The sequence below is a fragment of the Camelus dromedarius genome, chromosome 2 (assembly GCF_036321535.1).
Source record: "Camelus dromedarius isolate mCamDro1 chromosome 2, mCamDro1.pat, whole genome shotgun sequence".
NCBI lineage: Eukaryota > Metazoa > Chordata > Mammalia > Artiodactyla > Camelidae > Camelus > Camelus dromedarius.
In genome coordinates, this window is record NC_087437.1 from 10,741,357 (window position 1) to 10,764,769 (window position 23,413).

The 23,413-nt window shown below is 39.9% G+C and overlaps 1 protein-coding gene across 1 annotated transcript in view; it reads left to right on the forward strand.

The window, feature by feature from the left end:
- Positions 1 to 23,413, forward strand: part of LOC105095616 (ubiquitin-conjugating enzyme E2 E2) — a 326,379-nt gene that overhangs the window by 219,399 nt on the left and 83,567 nt on the right. The gene's annotated exons all lie outside the window — the stretch shown is intronic.

The following is a 23,413-nucleotide window of genomic DNA, read 5'->3' on the forward strand; positions in this document are numbered from 1 at the left end:
AATTTTCACCTTTGTTCTAACCTAATAGTTGGACAACTTAAGAACCACATTTTATACCATAGTTGACATTCAGACAACAGGTAGTAAATTAGAGAAAAATAAGACCAATAAAAACTGTTAACAGAAACATAAAGGAATATAATAAATGTATTCTTTCTCCTCAACCCTTTGAAAAACATGAGAGGGATTATTAAAAGATACGTTTTTTGCTGAGACTGGTGATGGTTCTTGGCTTAACTTACCTCTGTGAATGCTAAATTTGTTTTATGAAAGTCAATTCACTTCACTTGGGTTTTAAATACTGATTTTAAAAGATGATTCTTGAACAGTGATGTTCAGGCAGTTTTAACCACATAATCCTTTCTTCAAACAAAACATTTCATGGAACCACAATATCTCTAGTGAATCCCCTGTTTGACATGGGGTGAAACAAGGAAGACAGAGTGTGTGTGCACACAGACGTGCACACGTGTGTAAATCTCCCACAGCTCCAAGACTACAGTTTGAAAAGCACTGGTATTTGACCACCTTTTTGTTAGAATGCCTGATGGGCCCAATTCGTAGTATTCTGAAGTCGACCTTGAGCAATAATTAGTTTAAAAAATACAAACTTCAGGAAGAAGATTTCTGAAAAATGGTGACAGCAGTGGTATTTGCTCACTAATCTCCCCATAGAAACAGAGCAATTAGGGTACCAAAATCAGAACCCACAGACAGCAACTCCACCAAGCCAAGTCCCCCCACCAGCCCCCAAACACTAGAAGGTAGGGACAGACTGCCAACAGCTATGAGATTCTTGTGAGGTCACTTACTGTGTGGGAGGGGGAAGAGCACCAGAAACAGGGCAGCTGATGTGTTGAGAAGAGGAAATCCCTCAATTGCCAGCACGTACTCACTGGGACGCGCAGCCGGCCAGAGGAGTTGTGAGAGTGGGTGAGTGTTCTTTGCAGGATCTGGTTTATAAGTGAATACGGGGGACTGGAAACGATCCAGTTTGATGGTGACAAAGCCATCTGAGCTGTATAAATTCTTGAAGCAGGCAAACCAAAGCTCCCTTCCAAAACAAATCCTTACACTGTGGAAAGCTGCTCGAAGCAGAATCCACATTGGGCTGGATGGGATAATAGGGGAGAAGAGAGAAAAGTCCAGGTTAAAAAGCAAATGGTGACTACAACATAGGTAGTGCCACAGAGTGAAGGGCTATTTTTTTTTTTTTTTTTTTTTTTTTTTTTTTTTTTTTAGTCACTGTGTGAAGACAACAGAAGAAAGAGTTCTAGAATCATGGAGTTGGAAAAACTATCATGAGCTATTCATTTCAAAGTACAGGAGAACTTGTTTCATTTTTAAAAAAAAGCAAGCAAAATAAAATTAAGCAAAGATCTTATAAGGAGAAAAATGCAATAAAAACATGCTCCCAAAGTCTATGAAACAAATGAAAACTATAAACTGTTAAAATAAAACAAAGTTAAAAAAATATTTTAAATGATAGAGGATTATAATGAAAACATAAATCAGAATTGGATCAAAATTTAGGTGACTGGAGAAAAATCCATGGAGCAGCATATTTAAGATGCTCAAGGATGGAGAACCGGAGCCATTAGGTTTCTATCCAACCAAACTCACCTTCAGGTGTCATGAGTACAGACCAATAGTTATGAACACTCCAGGATCTCAAATCTCGCTCTCATGAGCCTTTGCTGAGGAACCTGCTAGAGAATGAGCTTCAGACAACCCCACCCCCAAATCAAAATAAAACAAAACAACTGGGAAATGCCAGAGGAGAGGACACAGTGACATTCCGTTTCCCAGAACTTAGGTAATGGTCCGTGGGGCCGAGTTCTGGCCCCAGACATGGAGGGGCATAAACACAAGGTACTTCCAGGCACCATCCTCTACATCTTCACTGATAAGCTGGCTGGGTGCAAAGAATCCAGCAAAGTACTCTTTGACACCAGTAGAAACCACATTACTGTTACTCTAGGTAGCTCCAAGTAGTGTCTGAGCTTTGAGATGACAATAATTATTGGATTTATCAGACTAGATGAAATGTCACTAAATGGCAGCATTTAATCTAACAAGGAATCACAACTATAACACCACACTTTTTAACACTTTGATAACTATATTTCAGTATAATCTGCTTTATTCATAATACTGGGCCTTTTATGGTATGCATTTAAAAACATTATTCTGAGAAGAGGTCTGTATGCTTCACCAAACTGCCAGTTGGGTCATGGAGCAAAAAGATGTGAAGAACCCCAGATTCAAATGGAAAGAGATGGGTATCTAAATTAATAGGCGTCTTCTCTCCATGTTGTCAACACACGTGGAAAATGACTTGAGCAAGAAATAAGCTGCTGCTGTGTTTAAGTGAAAAGGATAAAAAGGCAAAAAACTTATAATGGAAGAAAGTCCTGACTTGAACTCATTCAAATGCTTTTTCACTAGCTTTCTGTTGTTCAAAACTAATTTACATGATCTTTGCTGATTATCCCCGGGGTCAAAAGAAGCACCAGCCAGTCTTCAGTTTTTGTGGTTGGGTAAACTTGGCCAGACTCAACATTCTGCTCCATGCCTGAGCCACACAGTGATTCTAGTCCTTACTTTAAAATGCAAATTTGGGGTGTATGTATCTTTTTGAATCAAAGTTCCTTCCAGATACATGCCCAGGAATGGAGTTTCTGGAGTTTGTGGTAGCTCTATTTTTAGTCTTTTGAGGAATCTCCATACTGTTTTCCATAACAGCTGCACCAAACTGCACTCCCACCAGCAGTGAAGGAGGGCTCCCTTTTCTCCACAGCCTCTCCAGCATTTGTCATTTGTGGACTTTTGAATGATGGCCATTCTGACTGGTGTGAGGTGCTGTCTCATTGCAGTTTTGATTTGCATTTCTCTGATAATTAGTGATATTGAGTATTTTTTCATGCGCCTGTTGGCCATTTGTATGTCTTCATTGGAGAATTGCTTGTTTAGGTCTTCTGCCCATTTTTGGATTGGGCTGTTTGGTAATTTTTGTTGTTGTTACTTTGTTGTATGAGCTGTTTAACACTGTAAACTGACTATACTTCAACTAGAATATTAAAAAATAAAAAAAGAATTATGAACTAGTAGATCATTGAATACTTAAAAAAAAAAAAGAAAAAAGAAAATTTGGTTCAAAGTATGCTTCCCCAAGGGGACTGTGAGACTATTAGACACAAGTAAGTGCATTTTGGTACATCTTAGTATATTTTTGGTAGTCTTCCATCACAAAAAATCTAAATGAGATTAGGACATAATTTTGTTATGAACTTCATTGCTGAAGGGAACTTCAGAGGGCCTTTCATCTACCATCCTCATCTTACAGTGTGAACTGAGGACCAGACAAGTTTGGGTCAGACTCACAGTCACACAGCCAAGGTGCTCCTCTAGGCTCTAGCCTAGACACACGTCCACGCATGTGACACTAACATTGTGTCCCACCAACCTCCGTCTTCCCTCACTGCCCCCACCTTTCCTCCTTCTCTCAGGTCACAGTGGAATTGCCTTCAGTAATTCTGCATATATTCCTGGGAAAACTTTCCGAGTTCTCTAGCTTTCTTTCCTTTAGAGCTCAGGAAAAGATGATTTTCTCTTTTTTGCCCCCTCATCGTAGAGTAGGCTTCTTTATTTCCGGGTAACAACAGAGAATCAGTTGTGTCCTAGGGGTACTGGCAGAACCATCCTTCAGTACAGTGACAAGAGGCAACTGAGAATTTTACCTCCTCATCTCTCATGAGTAGCTCGATGTTCTTGACCACAGATGGGGCAGTGTTTTCCAGGTCTTGAAGTCCTTTTATAACAAAACCTACTTCGAGCGACACGGAACCTTCATGGCCAAGAGGGTCATGCTGTTGCTGTGGTCTTGCACCGTCTGCATGTTTCCTCTGGGCGGCTCGGTGGGCTCGCTGCTTTCGGTTGACAAATGTGGCCGGTAAAGAGTGGGTGTGCTGCTCACGCAGAGTTCACATTAGTAACTCCCACTGTCTCTTGGTGGTCGCATCTCTGGTGGGGAGTTGTGTGACCTTGAAAATCAGGAGACCTGAAGTCCAGCCCCCACTTTGCCGTAGACTTCGTAAGATTTTCTTTTTCCTTCTTTCTTAAGGCTGTTCAGGTATTTCTTTTCTTTACCTCTTGCATTTAGTTACAGGGACTTTGAATTAAAGAAAATGAAGAAACGAAAAATAAAAAAACAGATGACCTTTATCATATACATACATTTATGCTTACATGTTGCCTAAGAACAGGTGGTTAAACCTCAGAAGACCCACAAATTTATCTGGTGGGCAAATTGCGAATGCAAAACGTTATCCTACCATTTTCTGTTTCTAGATGTCATGCCTAAAATTCCAATTAACATCACTGTTAATTATCCTACCACTGATACAGATAGCTTTTTAATCCACTTTTGTTACTCATATGTGGAAAAACGTAGAATTTTAATGGTCACGAATGCTGACAACAGTTTGAGAGCAGGGGCGTGATACACTTAAAACTTCTCTAATTATCCGGCAAGTGTGTTCTTTGGATGTTCTTTTTCGCCGCTTTGGTGATCAGCCATGTTGTAGAGTGAGCTTGGGTGCCCTGCTCAGTGTCTTTTGCTTTGCTTGGCCTGTTTCTGGTCCATATCAGCATCCAATCTCTCCTTTCTATAAGGTTCCTTCTTAGGAATAACCCAGCGATAATTCTTTATTTCCCTGCCATAGCTTTAACATCAGGGGTAGGTGTGTTTTAAGCCAAGTTGTCACTGCTTTACTCGGAGAACTGATGCTTTTCCAAGCCCTTCTGATATTTCTGTGATGAGTCAGAAAGGCCAGTCAGACCTAACAGAATCTCATGTGGGTTTTCCTGTTCTTGGGATGCTTTCAGCCTCATTGTTCTTAAAATTCTTGTCAGTAAATCAAAGTTGAAATCAGTGAGGGTTTACAGAGCAGCGGAACCTGCCAAAATGTGAGTTTGAGCTTTCCTTAGAGTCAACTTTTCAAGCACGAGTAACTGTGAAAGGGAAGCAGATCTCAATTGTTTTGTGCTGGATGCCTGAGCTGAGACACACGGCTTGCTTTGAAATCACATGAGCCACGTTTACAAACCTAGCAGCAGATCTTTAACTTCCTCCTGGCATTGAGACTGTTGTAGTAAAAGGAAGAACTCATTTATACCCATTTACTCTAAGAGAAATATACTAATATGTGATAATATCATAACTGTCGAGGCGCAGACCCTTCTCCTCTGGGGCCACTTATCCTCACCCTCTACGAGGCACTGAGTGCGTGGCCAGCCGGGCATCATGGGTGAACCTGTGATATGTCTACAAGTTGAGCCTTTTTAAATAGAGTGGTTAAAAGCATGAATTGATCTGTAGTCCACCATCTGAATAAGGTTCTTAATTTAAGATTAGAGGAGTTACTTGGTCTGTGGTGACTTACTGGGCTTTGGAAATGAATGACTACCAGCCCCAGCCAGAGCCTGGGACACCCAGGGATCCCCGTTCACTCTGAGTCATAAGCTACTGCTAGTGTTTGGAGCTCAGCTTCCTTTCCACTTTGTTTTTTGCGTTGCCTGAACGACGCAGCAGCCAATTTGCTTTGTAAAGTCAATTTTTGTTCCTTTATGCAACATACTTTCATCAATATTGGTTGGCCTTTCCCTGAGGTTCTTGTTGTGGCTGTTGTTTTTGAAATCTAAAAAATATGATTAGTGTTTTGATAGCGTAGATATTCTCTTAACACTGACAGTACCTCTGTGGGTGCAGACATTAAATATAATTATTATACTAGATATTGTAAGATCTATGAAATTGGCAGTAGCACATCACTAAAAGATACTAACTCACAGTTTAAATTTAATGACTCGGAACGGGTTGATTTTCCATTCTGCTATGTTCAATGTTTAATAAACTCTTCTTTGTTACTTCCACCCTGCGTATTATAAAAGCTGTTACATGAGTTGCCGCTACCCACATCATACATAAAGTTACAGGAATGAGCAGATTGGTATGTTACAACTTTAATTGCCGAGTCCCAGAGTTTAGTATTTCCAATTGGAGTGTTGATTTAGCTCTGGAAGTTTGAATTAAATTCTTTGTTGTTTCTTTTCCTAAAAAAAGTTCTCTGTCTTTAACATTGAGCTAAAGAGATACAATGATTAACACAATTACAATTTTTAAAATTCCATTGTGAATATTTAGCATGGCCCTGGTCATAAACAGTACAATTGTGTTGGCAGTGAATAAATTGTTAGCCTAAAATAGAAAAACTTCCCACATGAATTAGGACAGAATTTCTCTTGATGTTTTGCAAATCCTTAGCCAGCTGTGAACATACAACTAAACAGTATAACGCTTTACAGAGAAAGCAATTTATCATGTGCTAATATATTTTAGGAGCTTTTTTTATGATTGCTTTTGGAATGGGAAAATGCAGCTTACAGAAGTAGATAAATTTCACAAAGTAATACCTAAATGTTCCACATCTGTGTTTTAGATTTTTGTTTTCTTTGTAATAATTAGGGATCACTGCCTTCACCAACACTATTTTGTTCACCATTAGGCTTTCCACCAGACAAACTATATATTTACTTATTTGCTTACTGTTATCTTCCTCTCACTAGGATACAAACTTCATAAAATGAAGGACTTTGGATTTGTTCAGTGCTAAATGCATTATTACCTAAAACAGTGCCGGACACGTAGAAGGAGTTCAGACTGTATCTGTTGAATAAATGAACAAGTAAATTAATTTCATTTTACATCATTTTTTCTTTTTGTTTAATGTACTTGGAGCATTTCTTCATGTTATTAAAGAGTAAAATATACCTTTTTAAAGAAGTAGTCATGGTACATTAAAGCAATTAAATGTAAGTCAAATCTGATGGAGATGTTCAAGTAACTCCACGTTTGACAAACTGAGATTGTAAACGGCATTTGTAGAGTCTATATATTGATCCACTGCACTCATTTTGGAAAAAAGTGAAAGGACAGAAGCGCTTTACATTATACTTCATTCTTTTAAATTCATGAAGATGCAGTTGTTCAGTTAAAAAAAACAACCCTCTTGAAACTGAAGAATATTCGTCATCCAGGGTACAGAGGAAAGTTGGCGGTATCATGCATGCCCCTGAGGGATGCACCTGGATGTGGTCCAGTATCATCACCCCGTGTGGAGCAGGATGCACCCCCAGCAGGGCTCAGAAGCATGAGGGAGTGACCGACCTGCTTGAGGCGGCAGCCTCTGTGGAGGCAGCCTCTGTAGAGGCAGTTCAGGGAGGTCCAACAGGCTTGTAAAGCAGCATAGTGAGGGTCCGCTGGTTAATTAGCTAGCCGACCGTAGTTGTGGGGATTAACTTTGAGGAACAGCTGAAGCAGGTGTTCTCTGCTTTTCAGTACATTCAGTAAAATAAGAATCCCACAACTGTGTAATTTTCGATCATTTTTTTGCCTCTACCCTACAATCCTACCCAGCTTGTTCAGATGGTGGTTGAATAGCTGCTCTCCTTTTATATATATAGTACATTTTATCTAAACAAAATTAGGTTTTTATATCCATCAGGTCTTGAAATGGGTAGGACGAGAAAATTCAGTTCTGCCAGCTTTTAAAATATAATAGGAGATTGTAAACTATTCTGTCACATTTTAGTGGTCCCAGACAACTGTCTTTTACTCCTTCTTTCTTCCCTAGATCTTTATGAACCTTTCTTTTGTCTCTTACTGCCTTGTCTCCCATTGCCTTGTCTCTCCCTGTCTTTTCTCCTGAGTGAGGCTGCCGGGTTGGATGTGCAGGCAAGCCGTGGTGCCTGGGGCCCAGCCAGTCCCTTCCCAGGCCTCTCCCCAACCTTGTCATTCTCACCAGGTTTCTTTCTGTACTGATCTCCTTTCTGTCTTCACGGACAGACATCTGACAGGCAGGTATACCCAGGGAAGGGACACTCCAAGGCTGCAAAACTGAGACACGGTTTCCACAGCTATCAGGGGTTGTATTGGAGCTCATGCTGACAGCGATCCATTCTCCCCTGCTTCTCACAGACGGTGACAGGAACGGACAGCTGGACCGTGTGGAGTGTGACATACCGTACAGAACTGACCAGTGACCACTGATCGAGTCTTAACTGTTCCAAGGGTCTTTATATCATTTCTCCTGAGTACTCAGTTGACATATTTGCTTCAAACAAAATCTTTTTGTGTGTGTATATATGTATTTTATTGAAGTATAGTCAGTTTACAATGTTGTGTCCATTTCTGGTGTGCGGCACAGTGCTTCAGTCATACATGAACATACATGTATTCGTTTTCATATTCTTTTTCACCATAGGTTACTACAAGATATTGAATATAGTTCTCTGTGCTATACAGTATGAGCTTGTTGTTTATCTACTTTATATATATTAGTATCTGCAAATCTTGAAATCACAGTTTATCCCTTCCCACCCACTTCCCACCCTAGGAACCGTAAGTTTGTTTTCTATGTCTGTGAGTCTGCTTCTGTTTTGTAAATAAGTTCCTTCTCTTTTTAGAGTCCACATATAAGTGATGTCATATGGTATTTTTCTTTCTTTTTCTGGCTTACAAATAAAATCTTGAGTGATACAACCCCTTTGTAGTCTTTGGATAAAGGGGCTTGGGAAGGTATTTGGCGTTCCTAAAATCTTGTGATCTAAAACACCGAAAAGTAGCCATTGGCATCCCAGCTAACTTTTACAATAGATTCATCTTTCACTGAGCTTAGTAAAATTACGAATCATATGCCGTAGAGGGGTTGAGGGTCTGGGGAGCAAAGGATTAAGCAAACTGAATTTGGACACTGTACCCTGAGTATGTATCAGGACAGATCCAGTTCAAATATCCCCACCCTGACGTCTCTCCACACCTCTCCTCACCCAAAAACAAGTCATTTGAAATTTTGCTATTTTACAAATACTGTTGGTGAGCACCGTCATATCACCAGTGTCTTGAATAAAACTAGGCTGTGGTTAATGAAACACATCTGGCAGTATTTGGGGAAAACCTCCATGTAGAGAGATGAGTAATCATACCTCCTCATTTAAAATTGTAACATATTGTGCAAGCTGAACATTTGTACACAGAGGACTTTTTAAAGGAAACTCAAGAAAGACATTGTCTTTGTCATTCTCAATCTCAGTGTTTTTAATTAACTGTTTTATTTTGGAATAACTTTAAATTTATGGGAAGTTACAAAGATAGTAGAGTATTTCCATATACACTTCACCCAGTTTCTCAACTTAAGTTTTTATTTTATTTTTTTTTAAAAGAATGGAGCCTAAGGAAACATGATTGTCAGATAGTATGGTGTCCTGGATGGAATCCTGGAATAGAAAAAGGACGTTAGGTAAAGACTAAGGAGATCTCAGTATGGTGTGGACTTTATTAATTACAATAATAATGTATCAACATTGACTCATTAATTGTGACAAATGCACTATAACAATGTAAGATGTTAATTAAAAACTAAGCTGGCTGTAGGGCATATGAGAACTCTAAGCTATCTTTACAATGTTTTTATAACTAAAACTTTTAAAATAAAAAGGTTTTTTTTTAATTTTTTATTGAAATATAGTCAGTTTACAGTGTGTCAGTTTCTGGTGTACAGCATAATACTTGGTATACAGTCATACATACACATACAGATATCTCTTTTCATATTCTTTTTCATTATAGGTTACTACAAGACATTGAATAGAGTTCCCTGTGCTGTACAGTAGAAACTTGTTGTTTATCTATTTTATGTGTAGTAGTTAGTATCTGCAAATCTCGAACTCCCAATTTATCCCTTCCCACCCCCTTACCCCCTGGTAACCATCAGTCTGTTCTCTATGTCTGCAAGTCTGTTTCTGTTTTGTAGATAAGTTCATTTGTGTCTTCTTTTTTTTTTTTTTAGACCCCATATATGAATGATATCACACTCCCTCACACCATACACAGAAACGTTATGTTTTAAAGTGTCACCCTCCCCCAAAAAGTTAATCATGCATTCGTTCAGTATTTACTCAGCCTTCAGCACTTTTTGGTCAGTGTTAAAGTGTCAGTTCTCTGTGAATTCATGCAGTGAATCAAGAATCATTCTTTGAGTATCTGTTGTGTTCCTGACAGTGGTACAGCTGCACAGGATGCCAAGATGAATAAGACACAGTGCCCGTCCCCAAGGGACTGCAGTCTGCTACAAGCAGGAGACAGAGAAACCCGGAATGAGTGCTGTCATAGAGATGGAGGATGTGGGCTGTGGGAAACCCGGGGTAGGGACATTTATGTCACTGGGGTTGGAGTGAAACCAAGTGTTACAAAATGGCCAACTCTGAGAAAAAGGCAGCAGACCAAAAACCAAAGGAAATTTAAACAAATAACTGACAAATAGAAGGTGATGGCAAAGGTATAGCAATCTTCAGAAGAAACAAGAGACACAAGAACAACTGTATCCAGTGGTGACTAATGACATATGGGACGGAAGGATTTCTAGTCCCAGTGGGAAGGAAGTTCGGATGAGCCAGCAGTTTTCTTCCACCAAAAAACTGACAGGAAAGAGGAAAATATTAAGAATATAACCTGCGACAGAGGCACAACTCTTTGACATAAATCTTAGCACTATTTTTTTGGATCTGTCTCCTAAAGTGAAGGAAATAAAATTAGCAAAAATAAATCAATGGGACTGAATTAAACTTGAAAGCTTTTGCACAGCAAAGGAAACCATCGACATAACAAAAAGACAGCCTACAGAATGGGAGAAAATATTCGCAAATGATATGACCAATAAGGGATTAATATCCAACATATATAAACAGCTCATACAACTCAACATCAAAAAAAAAAAAAAAAACAATTAAAAAATGTGTGGAAGAACTGAGTAGACATTTTCCAAAGAGGAAATACAGACGGCCAACAGGCACATGAAAAGATGCTCAGCGTCTCTAATTATCAGGGAAATGCAAAACAAAATCACAGTGAGCTATCCCCTCACTCCTGTCAGAATGGCTGTCATCAAAAAGAACAAAAATAGCGAACGCTAGTGAGGATGTGGAGAAAAGGGGACCCTACTACACTGTTGGTGGGAATGTAACCTGATGCAGCCACTGTGGAAAACAGTATAAAGTTTCCTCAAAAATACTAAAAATAGATTTACCATATGATCCAACAATTCCACTCCTGGGCATATATCCAAAAAAAGAAAAAAACACTAGTAAGAAAGATAATGCACCCCAATGTTCATAGCAGCATTATTTACAACTGCCAAGATATGAAAGCAACCTAAGTGTCCATCAACAGATGAATACATAAAGAAGACGTAAGATATATATGTATACACATATACACAATGGAATAGTACTCAGCCATAAAAAAAGAATGAAATTTTGCCATTTGCAGCAACATGGACGGACTTGGAAGGCATTATGCTAAGTGAAATAAGTCAGACAGAGAAAGACAAATACTGTATATCACTTATATGTGGAATCTAAAAATACAACAAACTAGTGAATATAATAAAAAAGAAGCAGACATAAGTACAGAGAACAAACTAGTGGTTACCAGTGGGGAAGGGGGAGGGACAAAGAAGGAGTGGGGGAGTGGGAGGCACAAACTGTTGGGTGTAAGACAGGCTCAAGCGTGTGTTGTACAACATGGGGAGTACAGCCAATATTTTGCAGTAACTAAATGGAGTGTAACCTTTAAATTTTATGTTCATTTTTTTAAATTTTTAAACAAAAAATATATATAACCTGCAAGTACAAAAGGGTAGTATTTCTCTTCTGGATGAGAAGCTGGTCTTTATTAAAATAGCAAATCCAATTCTGTTCTCATTTGGTCATCCTTTTACCTACTATGTGCAAAGAACCACCTTTAAATTAGATATACAAAAAATTAGAGAAGATGCAGGGAACCAAAACAAGCCTAAAAATGGAAACTAAAAGCCATTTTAAAAGCCATAAAATTGCTTAGTACAGAAAAAGATTTCTACCTTCCTAACTTTCTAGTAACTGAATGGTTAGTTTCAGAAGGGCACTGACAGTATGGTCTTTTGAACGGAAGTGAAGGGAAAAGCTTTACATTTAGCAAAATAAAATAAAATTAAGCATAAGGAAAAAACTTCCTATTTTAAAAAATATTAAGCATAACTAAAGTCAGTAATAGGAGGAAACTGCCATCTTTGATGCCCTGCCCTTTGTTGGAGGTCTAGAAATAGATCATTGTTCCCTGCTTTTCAGATAAATGGGTGCTCTTTGGTTTGAATATATTAGATACTAACAACGTTTTGGCAAATGTATAAAATATCAGTGACTGTTTTGTGATCCTAACACATAAATATGACAGTAAATTTGGATTTGGGTTCCCAAAGGAAAATTAAAATCCATCAAAACCAAAGAAGAATCCCAGCTGGCATAAGCTCTTGACAGATTCAAAGATAGGGTTTTCCTGTAATATATTCTGTCCTCAACCCTTTATTTCAGCTTCAACATTTCTATTTCTTTAAATGCTACTCGAGCCAGTCCACCTGCATCAAATGAATAATAGCTTTTTATAAGTAACAGCAATTTTTTTTCTGTACCTAGACAATGAGCACCCATCTTTAGAAGTAATTTTTTTTTTCCCTTCGGACTCAGACTACTCTTACTTTTCTTCATTTGAACTAATTACTGGGTGCTTTCAGAGCTTTGCTTTTCATATACTACATATATTGTAGGCACACTATGTCCTGAGCATTTGTTTCAATTTATAAAGAGTACAATTAGCCCTTTTAATGCTGAGTTCAGTCACAATTAAAGCTCCCCTAATGGTTAGGGATTGGTCTTTCCAAGGCTGAGAAGGTGTTTTTAATTATTCATTCTTCAGTTTGTGTCTTACAGCAGCCTCAGCTGTGCTTTATTATTCAAAGGTTAATGCAAACTGAGAAGTGGGTAAATTAAATCTGCTTGGCAGCCGGCAACCCTCCGTACTCACAGACACTGTGGGCTGGGGACTGGCAGTAGACGTTATTTCCACCATTGCAGCACTGCCAAAAGCAAAAACCACGAAATCCCTCAAAGATAGCCGACATTGACAGGAATTATTAAGGGATACTACAAATTGATGGTTCTTAAGTAGCAGATCGTCAGTAAAATCTGTATTTGTTTTGCTTACAAAGAGAGAAGGCAATAGCTGGAATCTGAAGGGGAATGATGGCTTCTGTAGAAAATTGATGTAGGTACCATGACTAATGAACTTTGTGTAATATTAAATCACCAAGTTGAGTGCTGGAAGTCACTTCTGCAAATGTTTTACAAGGACAGACTGCAACATCTCACATGAAAGCGAGGACATAATGGACTGTCCTTAGACAACTGAGCAGGATGGAAGTGCTGTCTTCTGTTTGGCTGCCTACTCTCTCTCCTCCACCATGGCGTCTCATGTGGCTGGTCTCTTAAAAATTCTCCTCCAGCTAGGAGGAGCCCAGGACCTCACAGAGCTCGGTCAGGTACCTCCCATCCCCTCTGTCTGGAGCGGACGAGATAGATGGACCAGTGCTGCCTCCCTGTCCTCACTCCCTGTGACCAGAACCTCATCTGTCTTCTGACCTTTGCTGATGGGCTGAAGGGAAGAAAGGACGACATACGAAATCTGTGCATGTCGTTGAAAATTCTGATTTTTTTTTTAACACAAAGCCTGATTCTTCCATGAAAGCCACTGTAAGGTATTAGGAAATCCAGGTTTGTGAGATTAAATAGGAGTCTAAGGAAGAGGAAAGTAAATGGAGTCATCTCATTTGAGGGTGATAACCCACCTATACAGTTGTGGTGAAGGTTTAAAAAGATGATCTGTATGAAGGTGCTGTGTGACCTTTCTCAATCTGTCCAGAGTCAAAAGATTGTTAAATACCAACTAAATATCACTCCATAAAAGCTGTTGACTGAGTTGCTGAATGTTTACATTATGTTGGGACTTAGGTGTTTTCTTCAGACCATAATGAGTCTAATCTGCTTTTTATTGATACTTGTCTATAATTTTAGCCAATTCTCGTCTCTTCAGCAGAGACGTAGGGAGCTGTGCTGGCACCGCTTGGTTTATGATCAGGGCTGCCACGTCTTCTGTTTCTCCCACTTTCAGTCTGCGCTGAGCCTTGCCGTCACATCCTGGTGTAGAAGGAAGGAGAGCTTTTGAATGAGACAGTCCTGGGTGTGACACCCTGTTCCACCATTACTGTGTAACCTGTGTCAAGACACTGACCTTCTTTGAGCCTTAGTTTCAGATAACAGTTCGCAGAGTGGCAGTAAGTTGAAGGAGTATGTGTTAATGGTGACAGTTACCATTTTTAAAACACCCACTCTTTCCCAGGCACTGTCCTTGACACTTCATGTGTATTTCATCCTCATGACAGCCCTGTACAGTCAGTAACGTTCTGTTTTACAGAGAAGTAGGGAAAGTGCCTTGCACAATATCCGGCTTGTAGGAGATGCTCAGTAAATGGAGGTCTTACGCTATTACGGGGATTTCATCGTGTGATCCCTACTAGAAAATTCCATCAGTGTCAACCTTTAATGTCCGTACTGGTCATCCGCCGCTCTTTTTTTAAATGTAGGCTCATTCAGTAGGTCTGCGTGGTGCTGCTCCTCTCTGAGCCACATTTTGAGGCCCTTGGTGACCCCAGGATCTGTGATGGTGGTTCTCATTGCTCATTCAGTTCTGTTCAGTTGATCTTGACTGGGACTCAGGCTTTTTTTTTGGAAGTTCCAGAAGCTGTTCAGACTTTTTCTTAAAGCACTAGCCTCCTTTTATTCACATGCTCCCTTTATTTACTAAATACATATGTGTACATAAAATATATAAAGTGGAGTTTCTCTGGTCGAATTTCATGTGGGGAAGGAACAGATTAGTGATCCCGAAAGACCTCAGTGGAGCCCTGCAGCTCCTGGAAGCAAGAAATTTGAAAACCACAGCTCTCCTGAATCCAGTTCCTATCATAGCATTTAAGGCCCTATGCAGCGAAAACTCAGTCACCTGTGTATATGCCATTCTCCCAACAAGGAACCCACTTCCCCCTGTCTTATTTCCATGCAGTGCCTTTCACCTGTTAGACCCCATCTCCCCGTACCTGTTGAAATTTACTTTACCTTTCACACAGTGAGGGGCAGAGCCTGGCTCTCTCATTGTGAAAGCCACTTTCTTTACTACTATGCTGTACTCATAGCCGCCTGTTCTACTAAAGACGTTTGTTATTTTTCAACAAACATTAACTAAGTATCTACGTGTGCAGTTTCCTTTTGCCGTTAACCTTTTGGTTGACTTGTTTCCTCTTCCTTTTCTGTGCTAACCTTGGCCTCCAGGCAGAAAGGTTAACATGGGTCTTGGGGCCAAATAGCAGTGTCAAGGATACAAAGAAATTCATGCAGTTTGTGGAATATCACAACCAACCTGTTCTGGAATAAATTAGGCAACTATATGACCATTTTCCTGTGGAAGAAACAAAAGATGTTCTCAGTCAGCGAAAAGTGCATTGAGTATTTTGGAGGTATATGACCTGCTTGAGAAACAAATTGCCTTGATAGTAACCCTGGATACAAATAAACAGAAAATCTTAACTATCCTAAGAATAATTCTCTGTCCCTAAACTCTGTCATCTAAACTTTCAAATGGAATTGTTACTTAGATATAGTCTAGATGTTAGAAAGTAATAAAGCTGCATTTGAAATGATACCAAGCGATTTTACATTCTGTCCCCTACGAATGGTAACATTTTTGAGAACTGAAGCATTTTGAGAAGGATTCGGCTTCCTGCAAACTGTGTGGGGGCAGCAGCAGCTTGTCAAAAGCTTGTTTAACCTGCAGATAAGATCAGTAGACACATTACAGCCTTCCTGTCTAACACTTGGGCCTATGGGGTGGGGGGGGTGGGGTTAAATAATAAAAGAGCCATTACTTGCCCCACAGGCTAGCCCACAGGCCAAAATTGTTCTTCCAGTGCAGACAAGAGAGGCTGACTCTGGAGGCCTGAAGACCTTAAGAGCTTTCCTATCTCACACAGACCAGAGAGAACGCACAAGAGTTGGGGTGGGCGGTGGGCACCCAAAGCAGTGTTGCCAGAAATGGTTCATTAAAGAACTGAAGAGAGTAGTCAAAGATCACTGTTTCTAGTTTGAAAAGTTAAAAAAGAAAACAAAAAAGAATTTGGTAGCTGAAATGAAAATGGCTGTTTACCAACTTCTGAATCTAGTCCTTGAAACTTGCCCGGGATGAAAAAGTGCCAGAAAATCCAAACGTTGGTCTCGACGTCCGGCCTCCTGTCTTAAGTGGAGCAGTTATCACAGAGCGGGCACACCGCTTTCCCAGCTGCCTCTTCGTGCCTTATGCGCAGCCGTTGTGTGGGCCTGGGCAAAGCTCGTCACTTTTCTGACCCTTAATTCTATCACTTTGGAAATGAAGACTTTGAAATACAAGTGATTCCCAGTGGGAGAAGAGGGTTTTCAATTTTTCAGATTATTCCCCCAGCCCCGCCCCTACCCCTGCATATACACACTAAGAATCACTGCTCTGAAGTGGGTCGTTTTTTCTGCAAAGAGAAGGTATGTTGAAAGGATAAAATATGTGTATATATATATATATATTTTTTTTTTTTTTTTTAAAGGCTGAGACTAACTCCATCAACTTAGTTCTAGAGTCCTGGCTGCTAACTATAGGATTAAAAGTTCTATAATTCAGTATTTTAAGTAATTCTGACTGATTTTATGCCTGTTGAACTCAATGGAATTCCAGTCCAGTTCTACTGCTTGCTTCTGGGTTATGAAAAAGTTGAACTAGATGGTTTCCGAAGTCTTTATGATTGTAACCTTATTTCTAACAACACACATATATAAAGTAGGATTTGGTTCCTGTTGACTCTGTGGCCTGTCTTTGTGCTTACAAGTGAGTGTGTCATAAAAATGTAGCTTAGAAGGAAAAGGAGGAGTATACTGTTTTTCCCAGAGGTCTTCCTTCCTGTTTCCCGACTTCTCTGCTTCTCCCTGCTCACTATTTCGTACCATTATGTCTCTGAATATTTTAAGTCTGTTGGAAAGTTGTGCACTCACTGCAAAACATCACACGTTGGGAAGATTAAACACATACACACATACTCCTGTATTATGTAATACAGAAAGAAGCAAGGAAATCTCTGGGGTCATGAATTTAACTGAGAGACTCTGCCTTCTTTAATAACTTCTAGAAGGTTAGTTCACCACTGCCTTCCCTGGGGATTCAGCAGTAATTGTTCTGTGTTTAAAATTCTCTTTTCTTCTTGTTTCTTCCTCTTTTCAGTTGTGGACACTGTTAGCAAAGGGTACAAAGTAGATGACAGTAGTGACGTTAAGGTTTGGCAAAAAGATAACTATAGTCAAATGAATTTCTTTTTTCATCTTTGCGTCTCAAATCTGGAAAGTGTGACTGAGGGTAAAGCTTCCTCCCATTTATTAAGGACTCATTGACAAAAAGTATAGAATGATTCCTTTTCTTGGAATACCTTGAGAATAAACACCAGACTCTTACGGGCTGGAAAGAAACTGAAGGAGAAAATATTCATAGTCCAGTTCTGCTCGGAGCTGAGTATACAGAATGGATCCATCAGCACTACTACATCCTGACTTCCTAGGATGTTATATTGGACTTTGGTGATACTGATCTTTTAGAAAAAATTACTGGATACAAACATGGGGACCTTGGGAGTTTGTGAAGTACCATTCTCCATTTGTCTCCTCAAGAGCTGCAGTCCAGGCTTGTTTTCTCAACATTCCCTTGGCCATCAGGGATGCCCTGTCACCATCAGAGTAAATTCTTCTTTCCTGTGCTCCAGATAATATTGGTCCTTAACATTGCTTCTTTCCCCAATATTAAAGGGTAATATTTATGGGTAAAGAACTTCTTTATAGTGCTATGTTTGCATAGAATGTTACCCCTTCCAATGGAGAACCTAGCCTTTGGGGATAAGAAAGATGTCCTGGAGGAGAATGCAGCTAAGTTAAGACCTGAAGCACAAAGAGAATGTTTAGACCTACGGAGTGTCTTATCCAAAAGCCAAGAAACAGCCCAGCCCCATGGAAGTTCTACATGTGGTCCCAGTATGTTTGGAGAATGGAGGTGGAGGAGAAGGAGGTGTAACGTGTGACGCCAGAGCTGGGAGCTGGAGCCAGATCTTTGTGGAAGATGTCGCATGCTACAAAGGAACCAGGGCTTGATCTTGGAGGTATTAAGAAGCCAGAGAAAGCAGGGAAACAAGATCCCACTGAAAAGATTTTCTGGAGCTTGCCCTGTCTGCACTTTGGTGGATGGATTGGGGAAAGGCAAGACTGGAGGCAGGGAAGCCACAAAGGATGCTTGGTACCATCACCTAAGTGAGAGGGGATGCAGCCAGTAGACAGATGACAAACATGCTATGGAATAGGGTTCTATTGGTTTTGGGGCACTTAGAGGAGCAGAGAAGGAGGAAGCATTATCCAGGTTGATTCTCAAGTTTCGGACCAGATTGGAGATTCCGTCAGTGTTTGGTAGATTGATTGTCAAAGGATAATGAGATACCCAGATCGAAGGTGAGAAAACAGCGGGGCCGAGGGTAGGACCCCTAGGGAGGCAGACATTGAAGAGGTTGTCATTGAAGGGCAGAGGAATCAGAGTGCTACCCTATCAGACGGAGACCCTTGGAGGGAGACCTGGGGAAGAGAGTTTTTCAGGAATCTGGGGACGGAGGCTCCAGGGAGTTTTAATAAAATGAAGACAAAAAGCACTGTTGGTTTTAGCCACAAATAGGTCAGCGTCTGGCCTTGAGAACACTGAAAACATTTCCCCTCCGTACCCCCGTGTGTTTTTTCTCATTTCATTCAGGCAGCTTTGTGGCATTTCCCCTCTTCAGCTGGCATTCCTATGACCCTTATCTGCAGCTAATCTGGGCCTGGTCTTTATATTTTCTTTTAAGGCATAGGAATTAGGAACGACCCTTTCCTTCCAGTCTGACACCAGAGAAACACTTATATTATTGTGTTTAACCCCAGAGGCTCAAAATCCTTGCAGCCGTTTACTTCCAAAGAGACTTTGGACATAGGTGCAGCATAGCATTTGTGTGTGGACAGCGTGCCTCCCAGCTGGAAGGAGTGAATTTTCAGCTCCATGGAGTCTGACATAAGCAGCGATGGCTGGAGCTCCTGAGAAATCCCCTTGTACTGTCTCCTCCTTACCACTTGTCCCCATCAAGTTTAGGTTCACGTTGGCATGTCCAGGAGCCTCTCCAAAGGCAAGTTCCTTGTCCCGTGGAGCCAGGATCCCAAGATTGCTCGGGCACCCTTCCTCTTTGCCTGCTCAGAGTCAGCATTAAATGAAAAGGCAGCAGACACAGCCAGAAACTCTTGGTCTTAGAGTCACAGCTATGACACAGCTCATTGAAAGTATTCAGCTATATTTAAAGAAACTTACAATCTTAGAGAGAGTGAGCACTTAGTCCTTTTCATCGTAAATGTGTAACATTTCATACATACATAAGGGCTCCTGCACTGTGGGTAGCAGCATAGAGAGCTGAACACAGTTTATAGCATAGATCCTCTGAAGAATTTCTCCAAGCAGCAACTTTGGGCATTCAACCAATGTGTAATTTGTGAACTGATATTTGTATTTTGATAGGTTCATCTACCTGCATTTTATTTTGAGATTTATCTCTGTTAACTGTTTATTTTTCTTCTTTAAAAAATAAAGTCTAAAAATGTAAATAATTAAGGGTGTTGATCATGAAGAATACTGCAAGTGGGAAAACATTGCTTAAAAACCTAATACCTAAAAATCCTGATTGTGAATAAACATTCTATTCCATGAAAAATTGGATTTCCTGGGAGTGGCAGCTATGAATTCTAATGGTCTCCAAAGTTCCACTCTACCTAAATACTCGTCATAAGATTAGGTCGCTGGGTGATGATGATGATGATGCTGGTGGTGGTGATGGTGATGACAGTGGTAGTGATGATGATGGCGATGGTGGTGATGATGATGATAATGGTGGTGGTGGTGGTGGTGATGGTGATGATGGTGACGATGATGATGGTGATGGTGGTGATGATGGTGGTGATGGTAATGATTATGATGGTGGTGATGGTGGTGATGATGGTGGTGATGGCGATGATGATGGTGGTGATAGTGATGATGATGGTGATGACAATGGTAGTGATGATGGCAATGGTGGTGATGATGGTGATGATGATGATGGTGGTGATAATGGTGGTGATGGTGGTGATGATGGTGGTGATGGCGATGATGATGGTGGTGATGGTGATGACTATTAATGTGCACAAGTCCTGTTTTCTAGTCCTGGGAGCGTGACCCCATTGTTAGAAAACCACCAGGCAGTTAACCCTTTGAGTGTGTTGGTGAACATCTGTACTATCCATGGGCATAACCACAACTGTAGTAGCAGCTAACATTCGGAGGCTTGCTATTTGGGCCTTTGCAGGCCCCATTTTCCAAACTGTTTAAGTACAGTTCTACTAAAACTTCACAGTTGCTCCATGAAGTTGGTGCCGGAATGGCCCCATTTTGCAGATCAGAAAACTAAGAGAAAGATGACATATTTATCCAGAGTCTTACAGGTTTTCAGTGGCAGGGCTAGGATTTAGACAGGCACGTCTGGCTCAGAACCTGTTCTCAGGCTTCAGCCCTGCTCTGTACCGCAGGTGTCCTCTGGCACCAACTTTCATTTGATCGGTTTAAGGGAAAAGCGATCATTAAAAGTGTAAAACAATCTGCAGCATCTGCTTCTCACTTTTTGAGTCCAAAGTATATAAAAGTCCATTCTTCTCTTTTGTATAGATCCAAGTAATTCTGACCTATTAAAAAAACATTCTAATCAGAGTGGGTCTGCACTGTCTAATACAGATCTCCACCAACCACATGGAGCTATTGGATTTAAATGTATTAAAATTAAAGGAGATTGAAAATTCACTTCCTCATTCTCATTAGCCTCACTTCAAGTGCCGGATGGCCACCTGTGGCTGGCAGTTACCAGTGGATATGGAGGACTAGAATGTTTCCATCATCACAGAAAGTTTGGTTGGACAGCAGTGCTCAAACAGTTCTGTCGAAAGAACTATAATGTGCAGCACATGTGTAATTTAAAATTTTCTAGTAGCCACATTTAAAAATGTAAAAAGTAGTTGAAGTTAATTTTAATATATTTTAGCCCAATATATTCCAAATATTATTTCAACGTGTAATTAGCAAGAAGTAATGATGCATTTTGCCTTCTTTTTGCATTGTCATCAAACTTTGGCGTGGGAGGGAAAAGCGAGTAGGAAGGGATAAATTGGGAGTTCAAGATTAGCAGATGCTAACTACTATATATAAAATAAACAACAAATTTCTTCTGTATATAGCACAGGGATCTATATTCATTATCTTGCATTAGCCTATAATGAATAAGAATATGAAAACAAATATATGTATGTATATGTATGACTGAAGTGTTACGCCCTATACCAGAAATTGACACATTGTAAACTGACTATACTTCAATTTAAAGAAAAAGAACAGAACATTAAAAAATTTTTGAGTATGTGTTTTACATTCATAGTACATCTTAATTTGTTTGGGGTTTTTTTTCGGGTATTACATAATCTTTTTTTTTTCACTATAAATTCTTTTTTTTTTCTTTTATTGAGGTATAGTTGATTTACAAAATGTAAGTTTCAGGTGTACAATGTAGTGATTTACAATTTTTTAAAGTTATACTCACTTATAGTTATTACAAAATATTAACTGTGTTCCCCATGTTGTACAATACAGCCTATCTTACACCCAGTAGTTTGTATCTCCCAACACCCCCCCTTCTGTTACCCCTTCCCTCTCCCCACAGGTAACCACTAGTTTGTTCTCTGTATCTATGAGTCTGCTGCCTTTTTGTTATTTCACTAGTTTGTGGTATTTTTAGATTCTACATATAAGTGATATCATACAGCATTTGTCTTTCTCTGTCTGACTTGTTTCCCTTAGGATAATGCCCTTCAAGTCTATCCATGTTGCTGCAAATGGCAAAATTTCATTCTTTTTTGTGACTGAGTAGTGGTCCATTGTGTATATGTATCCACAATTTCTTTATCCAGTCATCTGTTGTTGGATACTTAGGTTGCTTCCATATCTTAGCCATTGTAAATAATAACTGCTGCGAACACTGGGGGGCATGTATCTTTTCGAATTAATGTTTTTGGTTTTTCCAGTGTATACCCAGGAGTGGAATCACTGGGTCATGAAGTAGCTCTATTTTTAGTTTTTGAGGCACCTGCATACTGTTTTCTACATTGGCTGCACCAGTTCACATTCCCACCAACAGTGTACAAGGGTTCCCTTTCTCCGCATCCTGGCCAGCATTCGCTATTTGTGTTCTTTTTGATGATGGCCATTGTGACAGGTGTGAGGTGATACCTCCTTGTGGTTTTGATTTGCATTTCCCTGATGGTCGATGTTGAACATCTTTTCATGATAACACATCTTAATTTGAACAAGCTATATTTCAAGTGCTCAGTGGCTACATGGCCATCATATTTTCCAACACAGTTTTGGATTTTACACTGGGGTTTCTCAACGGGACATACTAAAATGAGTGTGGGACAAAGAGGGAGTTCAGGGACCACTGCTGTAAGCTTCGGGGTTTCTAAGATGATGGAGGAGACCAGATTTCTAAGACTCAGACTGTATATTAGGGAAATAATATTAGCTTTAAATGCATTTTAAAACACCAATCTGTTTTTCAGATAGTTTGTCACTACTAGTTTTTTCTCAAAAAAAAACCAAAAACCCATAGTTTGGCAGCATGAACCAACTCAGAGTGATACTGTTAACCGCATTATTTATTCCACTGTTAATAAGTGCCTAGACAGCTTACTGACTTCAAAGGCCCAATAAAATTTGGAGTTCTGACTGCAAGCCAGATAAAACTTGGAATGGGCACAAATTGAATATAAGTTATCTACAGACACTGCCGAGTTGGTGAAGTATCTCCTGCCTTCTACTTCTGAGCTCCTTCTTTGCTGGCACTATTTGGCGACTCCTTAATTAGCCTAAATTAGATAACTAACTGTGATTACCGTTCTTGGAAGGTCATCTTAAAATTTCTCAGAGTGACTCATATATTATATCTGTATTTGGGAATTGCATCTCTGCACCCTGTTTCATAGCTGTGTACTCCTGTGTGTATTTTTCCAACTAAATTTCTTCATCTACCTTGAAGTAATGTTGTAACTACAAACCTATAATTTAGTCTACCTTTAAGCTCTTCCTTCTGATAAACTTATCTATTTGTATTTGGTCTAATTATAGCTCAGGGGTAACCATGTGTACTATTCATCTGAATGAGTGAGCTTGTCTGGCAGCCAGGTGCTGTTGGCAAAGTTCCGCTGTCATCTGGCCTGAATATTGTCTGTA